Consider the following 14671-nt stretch of genomic DNA (forward strand, 5'->3'; position numbering starts at 1 on the left):
GCTGACTGGTCTGTAGTTCCCCAGATCCTTCTTCTTCCCTTTCTTAAAGATGAACACTATATTTGCCCTTTTCCAGTAATCCAAGACCTCTCCCAATTGCTATGAATTTTCAAAGATAAAGGCCAGTGGGCTTTGCAATTACATTTGGCCAACTACCTCAGCACCCTCAGGTTTATCACATCCAGCCCTATGGATTTGTACTCATCCAGCTTTTCTAAATAGTTCCTAGTATGTTGTTTCACCACTGTTGGCTGCTCAGTTCAGGCATTTGTCACCTTAACTGAAGTCTCAGTAGAGAAGCCATAAACCAGTTTTAGAAACTAATTTACAGTTGTACTTAAATATTTAGAAATGTCTGCTATATAAGAAATTTGAGGCATATTGGTAGACAAGCTAGTGCTTGTTAGGTCAACTTATTGGTATTTAAACTGACCTAAAGAGTCTAAGAGTTGAAGTGAAGGCTTAAGACAGGCACTCACACAAATCTTTTTTCTAATTACATGCAATGATACAGATTAACTCATCAATCTCAGAATCCAAACTCTGTTAGAAAACTTAGGTAGAAACGAAACATATTTTCCCCAAATTGACCCCAAAATCTTCCCAGACACACAACAGGGACACAGCCAATTTCCCCTAAAATCTATGAGCAAAAGCCATAGTGAACTTACCAAACTCAGTGGAAAACTTTGGAGTTTTCCTTTGGATCATGACACTTCCTAGGCAATTTGGCTCATGCTTCTTTCTAGGTAGCTGGAGAACCAGGTGAAATACTGAAATTGGAAAAAAAAAAAAAAAAAGGAAAAAATATCAGTCTTTAAAATTCAGAGCTGTAAATTTTTAGCAAAGTAGAGATGAGAACTAAAAATAAAGGGTTTTTTTGTAAGCATAAGTAACTATGAAATGGCCAAATTACCACACAGCTCAAAGATCAAATCAAGTTCCCATTTCTGATACAAAAATGTTAATAAAATATTCCTATATATCCTCCAATGAATTAATAAAACTTGGCTTGTAGCAGTAGCTAGCTACTTATATCTTAAGATTTATCAAAGTGGAAACCCATCTCCTTCATAAAATGATCAAGCACATTTCCATTAGATGGTTTCTTTTATGACCTTCAGCATGGAATTAATACGCTTCCTTATTAAAGAGCTAAGATCAACAAAATCAATATGTGTCTATCTCCCCCCATTCACTTCAGATACGGAAGCTACTCTTTTGGTTCTACTCTTCAAAAGACTTTATCTGACTGAGTAATATCAAAGTTGACACAGTTTATCAATTTCTATTTAGCCTGGCTGCTGTTGTTACTGATGAAATTAACTTATCCTTTCTTTACCATATTTCAGGGGTTCCCAAAGTTTTATGCTGTGGCCCGGCAAACTATGGCCCAGCAGTCGCAGCCAACTGCGGCTGGAATTTCCATCCAGGAGACTGGTAAAAATACCCCTACACCCCGGGTTGGAGGGGTTGGCCAAACCCTGCGCTGCTGTGGGCCCTGTAGAAGGAGTCATGGCCTCTCTGCTTGGCTCTGTGGGGCCACGGTTTGCTGGTCTGTGGCCACTTCTGGTCTGGCAGCCAACCGTGCTGCGGATCAGCAGCCGACCCGCTACCGGGCCATCCAAATTACAGTTCAGATGGAATTGTCCTGCATATTTATCATGTAGCTATTAATATCATTGCTATAAATAAAAGAAGCTATTTCATCCAAATTATAATAAACTTGGTTAAAGAAATTCATTTGCCAAATCCATTGTGATTTCAAGAAAAGACCATCATCTTAATTAGGCCTTGATCCAATTCTTGTTCTATACTTTAGAAGGAATAGGATCAAGCCTTCATGAAATTTATTATTCATATTCAACACCAATGCACAAAGGGCATAATAATTTTTTAGCAATGAAAATATTACTTTTTTTTCCCATTATTAGTTTCAGATATAAAATATTGTTAAAAATATTTAGCATGCAGCCTGAAACTAATGCATAAACATGTGTGACAGATTATCTTAACCACAGAAAAAGGTGGCTCAAAAGCTAGGAAAGAGCTCCATCTGCTGCTAGCTTTATGAGATCAATGTGCAATCTTCAACTGCTCTTTGAAGTCCTTTACTAAAAAAGTTTTGTATTGCTGAATATTTCACTATTTCTATATCTTTCCTTCCTCTTTTCTTTCTGCCTTTCTGTTTGGCATCTTTCCTTGGGGCTTCCTGGTATGAATTACAATTATTTTATATAATAAAAAGAAGAAAAATATTGCTCTAGTATTTCACAAATCTGACAAAAAAATGGAAGACTTGAATGCTTCATTACCTCTTCAGTATACCATGTCCGAAGCAGATTATTTCTTATGGTACATAAACTAAAACTTTACATGACTGAAACCTAAAGTATATTAGTGTGCTTGGTATTCTGCGTTTTATCAACTTGTCTGAGTTTTCCCCTTAGGTTTTCTGTGGCTAGGTCAATAGAAGGCAAATTTTAGGCAATATAGAACTGAAATTGGTAAACAACAATTGTAGACTCTTTGCATTTAAATGACAATTTTTACACCTTATAAGTGGCATTTTAACAGTTTGCAATTCTGTTTTCAGTGTGGGCATTGAAGCATATGTAGCTAGACTGAGCATGTGCAGTAGATGACATGTCATCCACACTAATGTACACATGGCCGTTCTGGGACATGCTCCTGTGTCTAACTCCCAAAAATGTAGACAGCCAAAAACTCAGGACTGGTGCATGCTAGTTAGAAGAGAGCCCTCCCATATTTTAGTTCCAATATGTAAGTGGCTAGGGCACTTGCCCAGGAAGCCAAAGATCCAACTTCCTGGCCCTCTTGCCCACAGCAGGTTTGAAGCTGCACTTCTCTGGGGCTAAGTACAGGCATTCAAGAAGCCTGAGGAAGAAGTGCTCTAACTTTCAAGCTTTATTTTAAGTGCCCAGGGTTAGGTTGGAACTGAATACAATAGATGTTAGCTCTTCTGTGGGGAGCAGCTCAGAGCCTGCCTGCATGGATCAAGCCTAGCAGGTGCAGGGAGCTCTCACACGCCTCTCAGCATGCCCCGTGAGCTCCCTAGGCTCATGAAGACTCCTGAGTAGAGCCAAAAGTTTGGCTGCTGGGCACAAGGCACCATGGCCACAACCCCCTGCTGTCATGACACCTGAGTTCTGTGTGTCCATGTCCCAGATGCCTGAGTTCTCTCTGAGTGTGTGTGTGTGGCCCTGGAAACCTGGGTTCTGTGTGTTTGTGTGTCCATGTGCTCGGTGTGTGTGTGTGCATGTTTGTCAGGGATGCCTGTATATCACCCCTCCACTGATGTTGGTGGCCCCTGCACTGCATGGAGCCCTGAAGCCCTGGCTGACTAATCTTACGCACATGGTCTCCCCAGATGTACACACTAGGATGCAGGGGAATGTGGTGTAAGGAAGAGACATGACCAGTTTAATATGTTGTAGTTGCTAAACTTTAACTGTGTTTAATAAAGAAAACCCGTTGAACATTGCCCGAGCCTCAGCTTTGTCCCTCCTCCCACTTAATGCAAAACAGCAAAGCTTTGGAGGGGGTGGGGGAAGTTTGAGAAAGGACTGACAAAACCTGGACGGGGGTTTACCCCAGGGAGAATGCCGCTGAGCCCAGAACTCAAAAAATATGACACCTTGGAGGGGAAGCACAGGGTCGGGGCTTTTAACCTGGCACCCTACTTTCAGGGGTCTGGAGTCCAGACCAAGGACTTCTCTGTTAGACCCCGACTCCATGCAGTGCCCAATGACTAGGCAGACGATGATCTAATTGCTCATGGATCCAGTTGCTCAGGGAGCAAGCAGGGAGGAAACACCAGCACACATTGCTAGCCAACAGCTTTATTCAAATTGGAGGCAGATTCAGACTAGCTCCCAAAAAACCTGGGGAGCTGCCGTGAACATTAGGTCTTTTCACATTTATACACCTTGGTTCATATTCATTAACATTTACTCCACCTTTGCCTCTCCTTTGTTCCACCCATATCTCCTCCTATCTCAAGATCTGCCTGTTTACTGTTTCCTTCATTAGCATGGGATTGCCTATGCATGTCATTCATTTACATGTCTTTTTGCTAAGTGCGCATGCTTAAGACCGTAAACCTGGCTTCTGTCACTTGCTGTTTCCTGCTGACTCCAGCACCATCTCCAAGGTCTTGCCTCTGCTTTATCTCTGACGATAGCTGTTGGCCTGCATCTTGTTATCCTTAAACAATGTATTATATAGCCTTACAATACTACAACATTGTTAGAAAAATGCTTGCCTAAGTGCCTTGCAATGTTACTTCTAATATATCATTCTGCTTTGTGGTCAGCAGCTTTGCTGAGACACAGAGTGTAGCCTTTATTCAGCTGCAAATCCAGTGCTCCCAAAGAACCAAATACAGTCACCCTAACACTCTCCATATAGGAACTGGACAGCTGAATGATTGTGGACCCAATGTCTGTCTGAGAGAGCTGTGGGCCAGGATTTGGCTGCTGAGCCAGGGTGACCAGGGTGCGGGTTTGGAGGCATCACCACAGAAGGCAACAAGGACTCCTGGCTCTCCCACATAGGCCCCCTGACCCTTTGGCTGCTGGGGCCATGCCTGTCACTTCAAGAACCACAGATGCACAGACCTTGTTGATGCTTGGGGGTCATATCAGGCAGTTGACCCAAGATGGGGAATTACCCGTCCCTGCCAAGGCTGTACTACTCCCCCACAGTGGGACTCAGAGCATGAGTGGGGCCACCGGGAGTGGAAGAGCTCCCCAGTGGGCCTCCTAGCTGGTGGGTGGACTAGCCAGGGATGGGGGGCTCTGCTATAAGCTGTCCCAGAAACCAGTTGGCTCTGGTGGGCCATGCACTCCCCTACTTTCTAAGAACTCCTGTGCCCCTTTGGGACTGGCCTGGGACTGCTTGAGGTGACTGCCAGTTCTCAGGGGTAGTGAGGTAGGCCCGAAAGGGGGAGAGTGTCTTTGATGGCCCCAATATTAGGTCTCAGACAGCCCGGAGCTGCTCCACTCCCCACTGCTGCTTCCCAGAGCGGGCCCTGCCAGATGGTTTCCTGCCTTTTTGGGTCATGGGTCAGTGGCTTCCATGTGCCACATCTTCTGTCCTGGCTCACCCTCATCCTCAGTATCTCCCAGTGAGGGCACAGTGGGGAGCATTCCCTCTCAGCTACTGTTTATACAGCAAGCATAAACTCCCTATCCCGGTGCTGCAACTCTCTCAGCTCTGCTGTGCTATGGGGTGTCTCCTCCAAACTGCAGGTGGCCATCTGGGGCCCCTAGTCATGTAACTTGCCAACCTGCGTATACCTGGCCTGTCCATTTCCCCAGTGCATGTCCCTATTCATTCCTCATCCAGGTTCTGCAGCCTCTGGCCAGAGTTTAGAAGCTGTGACTGGAACTTGTAAAATCTTTTCCTAATTTTGCCAGTGCCTTGTATGCATCTTTCACATGCTGTGCAGGTGTTTGGCCACCCATTTGGGATCCACCATGATGACTGCTGCAAGTTGGCTTTCTGTGCACAGATGCATAGCCTGCAGACAAGGGGGAGGAGTTGCTTAGCTTTCAGAAGTTGAATTGAGAGGTTGGGGGCAGATCTGGGGCTGGGATGGGGCTGCAACTGCAGGCATGGAGTTGGGGGTTGTCCTAACAGGTCAATACAATGAGCACCTGTACTGTAAGAATTAGAATCAGCTGGCATCCATTGGACTTTACCCACAGATCGGATCAGAGGAGAGGGGGAAAAGTGTTGCTGGGCTGCTTGCCGGCCTGTCTAGGCTTGCAACCTGGGAGTCACCCTGGCAGTGAGAGCTGAATGGCTGAGATAATGGGTCCTACACTGGCTTCCTTCCATCACTTGTGTCCTTTTCCTTGACTCGGAGGGAGAGAGGCAAGGAAGTCTGGATTTTTTTCTTGTCTCATTCCTGCTGCACCATCACTTCAAAGGTTGTCAGATGTAGCTGCATGCTGTGTCTTACCCCTGACCTGAGAGTGCTCTCTGCCAAAACCACTGTTTACTATTTGCTGGTTGAGCTCAATAAACACTATCCATGAGTGCTTTGGGTGTAGGAAGAGCTGTGCACATGCAAGTGCTTGAGGTATCTGTGCTTAGACTCTAATCTTCCATGAGGCACATCATGGCAAGGGCATGTCAGTTATACAGATTTATGATCCTGTAGAATGGGAAATGCTCTCTTAAGTACCCAAGAGCTGGGGGAGGAGGGCTGGCACCTTGGCTGGGCTCCATGCTTCAGCAGGGAGGGGTGGGGCTTGGGGAAAAGAGAGCAATTCACCCTCTCCCTGTGCCCCAGCATTCCTAGCCCACCTGGGCCACAATGTCTTTGTGGGCTTCTCAGCCATGATGGCCTGAGAGAGGGCTATGACCACAGGGGACGGCCTGTGGTGGCTTTGGCATTTCTGCTGACCTTTCCTTTCCCCTCCCATCTCACCCAGGGGGCTCCATATTTTCCCCGAGGCCTGTGTCCCAATCACAGTTGGCTGGAGCTGGGGAAAGCCTTACCATTGTGGAACAGCTGTGGCCCCTGTGTGGGAAACAGTCCCCTGGGGACTCCTTGTGCCTCCTCCTCCTTCAGTAGGGTGATGAAATCTTTTATTTCCCTGAACTGCTAGTTGTGTGCCCAGGTTTGGTTGGTGACAGCCGATGGGGTGAGTTCATCCATGGTCCTGGGTACTTCCTGTGCTGCCTCCTCCTTCAGTAGGGTCCTCTGGTCCCGTGGTGGGGGGGTGTCATCTACCCTGTTTGTGGTGGGACAGATCCTTGTAAAATTACATGCTCTGTCCCACAGACCACTTTCTAACATTAAGCATGCAGAAATATTGCATCTTCATCAACACGGTCTTGGCGAGGCACTCCAATCACTGTCTCTTGTGTCCCCATGCATGCATCTCCTGAGCAATGCATTTGAAGACATCTCTGATTTGATGCCCTGTCTGGAGATGCCACTGGGTGTGCACTTCACCCCAGATGGTGATGAAATCTTTTATTTCCCTGAACTGCTAGTTGTGTGTCCAGGTTTGGTTAATGGCGGCTGATGGGGTGAGTTCATCCATGGTCTACAGCGGTGGTTGTGGGGTCTCATTATCCATGGGTGGGTGAGGGTCTGGCTATGGGGAGTGGGTGGAAGATTAGGAGCATGGATGGATGGAAGCAGTGGTGGACATGTGAAGGTGCAGTTCCTGGCACATGGTTCTCACACTTACTTCAGAGGCTTCTGGTCCCTGTTCCCACATCACCTGACCTCCACTGCTCAGGTTGCCTCCAGAATCTCAAAATGTCCAGGGGCTTTCAGCAGGTGCACCATGATTCTGGCAATGCCACATGCCTCACATCCATTAGGGAACTTGCTCATTGCCAGAAATCAATGCAGATGAATTAATTCTTAAAAAATGCTAACTGTGAGCAGAGGCAAAATAGCAAATGACCTACATTCAGCACTTGCTCAACAGCGCCCATGACAATATGCAATAACAGAAATTCAGCAATAAATAGGTTTCTTTGTGTGGATGGATCTACGCTAACTGGACTGAGGATGTGCGTGGGCCTGGGGACAGAGCTTTTGCTGATTCTTGTCAGTGGGTATGGGGCTTGCCTGGTGCTCAGGCAGACCATATGAGCTCTGGCCAATGCTAGAGCACCGCCCTGGGAGTGGGGGTGAGCAGGGTGCTGCAAAGACCCAGAGGTTGCTGGCAGAATGCAACCTAATGTGAGTTGTGCTGGGATGTGGTATGGCGCTCTAACCTACAGTGCTAAAGTTTGATACCACATGCACCCAGGGTTATCTTAGAGTGGGAACTGCCATTTTTACAGTGCTCTAAATACCCTGACCATCTGTTTGGTTATGGCTATAGAGTGCTTTCTGTGTGCTTACCGTGCAATAAATGCAACTTTTGTACCTGGCCTGACTTCCCAGCACAGTGCTGAAATTATTGCACCAAAAGATAAGCATTCCCCAGCCTTCTGTCTAACATGTTTGTTCAAGACGGCCCCATGTGGGGCCAGGAGGAAGAGATCAACTTGGACGGTGTGCGGTTCAGTGTGATGGGTGCTGGCTGCAGGCCCTGTGTTTTACCCTGACTGTTATACGTTGGGCCGTGCCCAGCTTCAAAAGGAGCTCTGGTGAAGGGGCTAGGTAATACCTAAGCTGTGGTATAGTGGGTATAATACCTGAAGAATCTAAGAAAGCCAGGTTCAGACCTCATTTGGGTCATGTATGCTTAGAACCCATGTCTCAGGATTCGTAGCCAAGTGTCCAACTACCCTCACATGGGGCTTAAGACATGGAAAGCTTCATTCCTACCCTTGTGCTTTTTTCTGGGATTTACACTCAGCTAGGTGCCACATTCTTAGGTAAGTAGCCATTCACATACCTGGCTACCATGAAGCCTACTATGTATTTCAAGTCTACATGTGCATGTTCACATGTTCACAGTGTAGGGGAAACAGAATCACCACTCTTCATAAGTGGCAAGAAATGTCATGTATTTAACCAGAAAACTGCTATTATGATGCACAAAAGGAAAGAGAATTACACCTTTAGGGTGTGGCCAGACGAATGCACATGTGCCTCAAAGCAGTGGTGCACAAGCACCCATTTACTACACTGATAATTTTTAGTGCGGCACCAAAATTCGACACCAAGGAATCCTGGTGTCAAAACAACCCATGGTTGTGGCACGGAGCACACAGCAGCAGTGTGTGCCATCAGAAACGGAGCCTGGCTAGCCAGAGCTATGCTCTAGCTGCTGGCCAGGCTTTGAGTAGCTGAACTGGTACTGCTGCTGCCCCAGGAGGCCCCCAGAACCCCATATAAAGCTGCTGGGGCCAGCCTCCCCTACACCACCCAGGTCAATTTGCTGCACACTGGATATGTGCCGCTGTTTTTCATGTGGCAGGAAATGTACCTCTGCACATGTGTGCTTGTCTGGACATGCCCCCAGTGTGCAAAACTTAGTGTTAAGTATTACCTCTAGCTTTGGGACCATCTGAATGGAAACAAAATAAGAACTTTACAATATCTACCTATAAGATATTGTACGTAAAGAGTATATAAATTACATTATTTTTAATATTGCACATGGTATACATCAAAAAAGAGTTCAAGATATTTCATTTGAAAGGGATAGAGCACCAGAACATGATATCCAGAACTGCTGGGATTTTTTCCTACAGAAAATTGATATTTTCAGATAGGAGTACTACGTCCAGTTCTGGGCACCACACTTTAACAAGGACGTGGACAACCATGAGAGAGTCCAAAGAAGAGCCACCCATATGATCAGAGTCTTACATGACAAGCCATATGAAGCATAAGAATTACTGTTCTCACAAACTGGCCTTTATAGTGATCACTAGATTCAATTAACACAGGCTTACATGAATACAAATAACTAAACAGTGAACTATATTGTTGAATAGTAGGCAATCTCTACAGGCCCTGAGTCTCTTTCTTACTAACTGGGTGCATCTACAGGAGACGTTTACTGCAGAGCTGCCTAATAAGCTGTGCAGTAGTCTCTGCATTTACACTTGTGGCCCTCTTAGACCACAGTAGTTGAATTAACTCTGCAGGTTAGTATCTGTAAATACAAGTACCAACAGCCAGCAGAGGTTTTTAGTGTGCACCAGTGCATATGTAGATGCTGATGGGGCTGGCTGGGGCACCAGGGTTTTTCAGGGTGGGGGCTGCCTGCTGGCTAGTCCTGCACTGGAGCACCCTTGTCCCCCCACCAGCGCATCTGCAGCATGGGAATTGGGTTGGAGCAGCTCTGGGCTGGTAGGCTGACCCCCTTGGACCCCTCTGCCTGTGGGGGCTGTGCCACCCTGACTCAACATGCTGTGTTCCCAGGTGCATGTGTAGATGCTATGCCTGGGAGCAATAAACTCTGGTATGAATTGCATTGGAGTTTATTCACTAAGTGGACATGTAGATGGGGAAGGAAACCCTTCTGTTTATAACCCTTTACCTTTGGAGAAGGCCAAAATATGCAATTAAGACTAATACTGTCTACATTTGGGGAGTCCTGCATGCCATAAAAAGAATTAGACTCTTGAAAGATTCAGATTTTTTAAGTGAAAACAAAAAACAGGAGAAAGTATAGATCAGTATGTTCCTGAACTAAAGAGACTGAGTAAGGGAACATGGCAAAATCTATGATTAGATGTAGAATTATTTGTGGCATTGCCGACAACGCATTACAAGAAAGGTGCTTGCCTGAGGGAGGCTTGTCCCTAGAATAGACTCTCCAAATGTGCAGGGCAGCAGAAAGTGTGAACGCTCAGACTGCAGAGCTGAATGCACCAAGAGGGATACTCCATGCAGTAGACATGAAAGCGTGTGGCCAGAAAAAGCCACCTCATAAGGTGGAATTTTCCACTGGCAAGGAGACTGCCAAATGAGGGAGAGCAACTTAGAAAGCTCTGTTTTAACTGTAACAAGAAAAACAATTTTACCAGGTGTTTTAAATCCCCGACATAAACACCTCTTGAGCAGACAGCGCAGACAGGGTTTTCTATAGTTATGGTTGAATCCAGCAAGATCAATGAAAGGAACTTAGTTTTGCCAGTGTAAGTGCGAGGAATAATAATTTAATTTAAATTGCATTCATGGTCAGGTTGATATTTTGCCTGAGCACAAATATAGAAAATTAAAACTGAGACCAAAAGTAAGTCCAACAAACATCAAAATAACTGGTTATTCCCCAAATATACCAGTGAAAGGGAGATGCATTATTAGCATTCAGTATGAAAACAGAGTATACAAATGCCCGTTCATTGTGGTACCTAGGGAGATGACCTCTATTTTATCTCTGGAAGCTTGTGAGAAACTGAATCTGAATCTACCTAAGTATATGCATGCAGTGCAAGAAGATACAACTTTCATGCTGTGATGATCCTCTTGGTCATCACACCCCAGTTCTGGACAGTTTTAGGAAGAAATCAGTTCTTCCAGAAGACAAGAAGCAACCATGCACTTATGGGAAAAAAATGAACCTAAGGACACAAATGCAAGTACTATCCAGAAAGAGTGAAAAAGCCTCAGTGGCTGGTAGCTAATGAAGTCTGTACTATGTGCTAAAGTACAGATGCCAAAAATGAAAGCCAGCCAGATCCTTCTATAAGGATTCAAGTTTCCACTAAAACCAAATCAGAAGCTGGATCTGATACTTCATAGGTCTGAGAAAAATGTGGAATCTCCTAAAAGATTATAGAGGCTTGTTAAAAGAACTGCAGGAAGGAGGGAATAGAAAAGTGAGTGGTAAAGACTCACTACATAGTGATGTGCTAGTAACCTTTCTTCCCTTTCTTCTGTAGATGGGTGTAACTTGATTTTTCTGTGAACTGATTTTTGTAGTTATTGTTAAGAGGACAGATATATTAAAAGAAGTTATAATTTAGACATGCTCCCTAACAGGAGACTGAGGGAGTTGGGAGATAGTCCCTCTGTAAGGAAGCAGCTAGCTAGTGGGTGTGTCTACATATCCCTCCAGAGTTTATTGCTCCTGGCTTCCATGTTTACACATGCACCCAGGAACCGCAGCAGTTTGACCTGGGTCAGAGCAGCCCCAGCTGGCAGGGGTAAATAATCTCTCCTTAGAATAGCACTTGTATTGGGCAGTACTATCCCATAGCAATAAAAAATTTGGTCTAATAGCATTGCTTATGTAGATGGTGGTGCTTTACTGTGGAGCTAACTAGGCAACTCCACAGTAAGTGTCTCATGTTGATACACTCTCTACGTAAGATATATTGTTTGACCTTGTCAGTTTTTATTTCTGCCTCTGTAGCTGCTAGGTAACACACACATTTTTGTCCAAATGCTTTCTAGATCTCTAATTTATTACCCAACAGTAGAAGGTCCAGAGGAGGTTGCAACACTTTCTTGCCTGTTGTCAGATTATAACTGTAAAGGAAGATCACTTACAGTGGCCCTTGTTCTTCTCCATGACTGCATTTCTTCACTTGCTTTCAGGTTCCACCTTCTTCTGTTTGGATCTTAAGTTTTTTCAAGTTCTGTTTCATTCCCCACTCTTGGCAGCTTGTAGTGATCACTGGGTTAAATAAAAACAGGCATAAGTGAATAAGAGCTAAACAATGAATTTTATTGTGGAGCAGTAGATAACCTCTGCAGATCCTTGGTCTCTCCCTAACTAGCTACCTGATCCCTAAATGAGTAAACATCTCCCAACTGGAGCTCCCACAGACTTCTATTAGGGAGCATCTCTAATTATAACTTCTATTGATACAGCTGTGCAACATTCTTAATTGATTTTTTTGTTTGTTTTTTCAACTTGTAACAGAATGCATCCTAATTTTGAAGTGTTTGGCTTTTTTGAGGATAAAAACGAAAAGTTTCCACAGAAAGCAGACAGTTATACTTTTCATGAAAAAGGTTAGTTGAAAACCTAGGTTTCCACCAGAAACAGATTCAAAAGCAAATTAATCCTATTTTGGTCAGTCAGTCTTTCTTTCATTTGGAAAGCTGTCTTCCATCTTCCATTTATTTTTTTCTATCTTCATCAGCACGGATTCTGGTTTTCTCTGATTTAAAAAATCCTCAATTTGGGGGTTAAAAAAAGTGACCCAAAATCCACATTTTTCCATTACTAAAATGAAATACCACTAATATAAATGTATAATGGTGTTTCATTTTGATCATGGAAAAATGTGGATTTTGGGTTATCCCTGAAAATTGGGGATTTTTTTTGATCACAGAAAACCAGGATCCTTGTTCATCAGGCTTGTGTAGCAGTCTTCACTTCTTCCCATGCCATTCTGATGGCTCTTCATTCAACCTCTCTTGTATGTCTCCATGATGTTTTTTGCCTGCCTTGATACTTTTTGCTTAAGGGATTTCAGCATAATATCTGCTGTGTTATGTTGCTGGGTCCTTTCTTTAATTGTGTCCCACAGCTATCTCCTTTTTCACCCAGTTACTTCTAGTCCTATTAGATTTTCTTTGTCCTTCTCAATAGAGCTTTGCTTGTTGTTTTTTTCCTTTATCTTTTTCTCTTTTTTTGCTTGTGATGTAGCAGATGAGTGACAAACAGCACTATATCTTGAATCAAACATATAGTATCTGTAAGCCGTCCTGGAGAGCACCTCCAAGGCTGACACATTTTCCAAAGTGTCTTTGGCTAGGCACCTCTGCCACTGGTCATGTTTGCTCTAGCTGCCTAGGGTTCCTTTCCAGGTCCACAATATGGGAACCCAACTTGCCCTTGCAGTGTAGAAGGGAAACCACTCTGGCCTCAGGCACCTTGCTCCTGGATGCTTCCTGCTTTGCTAAAACTCAAATCCTGGCTGGCACTGGAAACCCTGCCCAGGCTACTAATGGGTCTTGTGCAGAGCCCAAAAGAAATGGACACAAAAAGAAAGCCTGTGACTAGGAGCCCACAAATAGGGGAAGCAGTTTGGAGGCAAGAGAAAGGAGAAGAGAAGCCAGGCACCAGATCTTACCCAGGAAAGATAAGTGATCCAGTTGCTCATGCCTTTGGTTTTGCTGAGTGTTTGGTTGGTAGGCTGTGTGATCTGAGCAGCTGGGAGTGATTGCTAATTGCTGAGTGATTGCTGATTGTTTATTGTGAGGAATTGCTGACTGCTGAGCAATTGCTGATTGCTGCCTGGGCCTGACAGAAGCCCTAACAAGGGGCTGAATCAGCCCAGGCCCAACAGGGTATAAAAGGAGACTCACCAGGTGACTAGGGAACCTGTGAACAGGGAAAGTAGTTTGCAGGCAGTTCACAAGCCAGTTCCTAGGCTAGTTCATGGGTAGTAGCATAGCTTATTAACATACAATTGGGGGGATGGGTTGTGCCCCGCAGCTTCTCACCTTGGCCCCCAACTGGTGCTCTTTTCCCTTGCACCACTGAGGCCTCCACCCAGACAGAGCCCCTGGCACTGGGCTGTGGGGGCTGCCTGGGAATGGGAGCAAGGTCACCACCACCTGTGGTATATACGCCTTAGTGAGGTCCTTGGAGTCATAGGTGACTAAGCTCCAGGCCTAGGTAGGCAGAATTTGTGCCATCAAGGGCCATGAACAGGAGACTGATGACTACTATAGTCAGGCTCTTCTCCTGAAGAAGGAAGAGAGAAGAGCATAGATGCCCGACTACGTGAAGATGGAGAACAGGAAGATCAACCAGGAGCTGCACGTGGGGGGTGCTTGGAAGACGGCTGTCTCGGGTTCCAAGACACGCAGTAACAGGATCACTACTCCCTTGGAACTGAACAACAGGTATGCACTCTCATACCACCAGCAGAGACATCAGCAGAAGCACTGGCTCTGGATGAGGAGAGCGGCTACCTGCCACCCCTAAGAAGAGATGTAGGGTGGTCATGGTGAGCGACTCTTTCCTGAGAGGGACAGAGGGAGTAATCTGCCACCCTGGCCTGTGTGGTTTGCTGCCTCCCAGGGGCCCATATCAAGGATGTGGCAGAGTGGATTCCTAAACTCATTTGGCCCACTACCCCATGCTCCTCATCCATGTGTGCACGAATGATACAGTTCAGAGCAATCATGGCTGGGTCATGACTGCTCTGGGAGTGGGGCTCAGAGGGCTGGGGTGTCCTTTCAGTTATGAGTACCGGGCACAGGAGGGAGACGTATTGAAGAAGTCAACAGAAGACTGTGGCATTGGTG

General features: G+C 45.3%; 1 long non-coding RNA gene across 1 annotated transcript; it reads right to left on the reverse strand.

Annotated features, from left to right (window-relative positions):
- Positions 1–695: 695 nt before the first annotated feature.
- On the reverse strand, positions 696–13576 carry LOC109312236. The gene is made up of 3 exons (XR_002101766.1): positions 13489–13576; positions 11954–12080; positions 696–773 (listed from the first exon to the last, which is right to left on the reverse strand). It is a non-coding gene; the product is annotated as an uncharacterized LOC109312236 (long non-coding RNA).
- Positions 13577–14671: the final 1095 nt, after the last annotated feature.

The sequence above is a fragment of the Crocodylus porosus genome, unplaced genomic scaffold (assembly GCF_001723895.1).
Source record: "Crocodylus porosus isolate Cpor-Errol unplaced genomic scaffold, CroPor_comp1, whole genome shotgun sequence".
NCBI classification, from domain to species: domain Eukaryota; kingdom Metazoa; phylum Chordata; order Crocodylia; family Crocodylidae; genus Crocodylus; species Crocodylus porosus.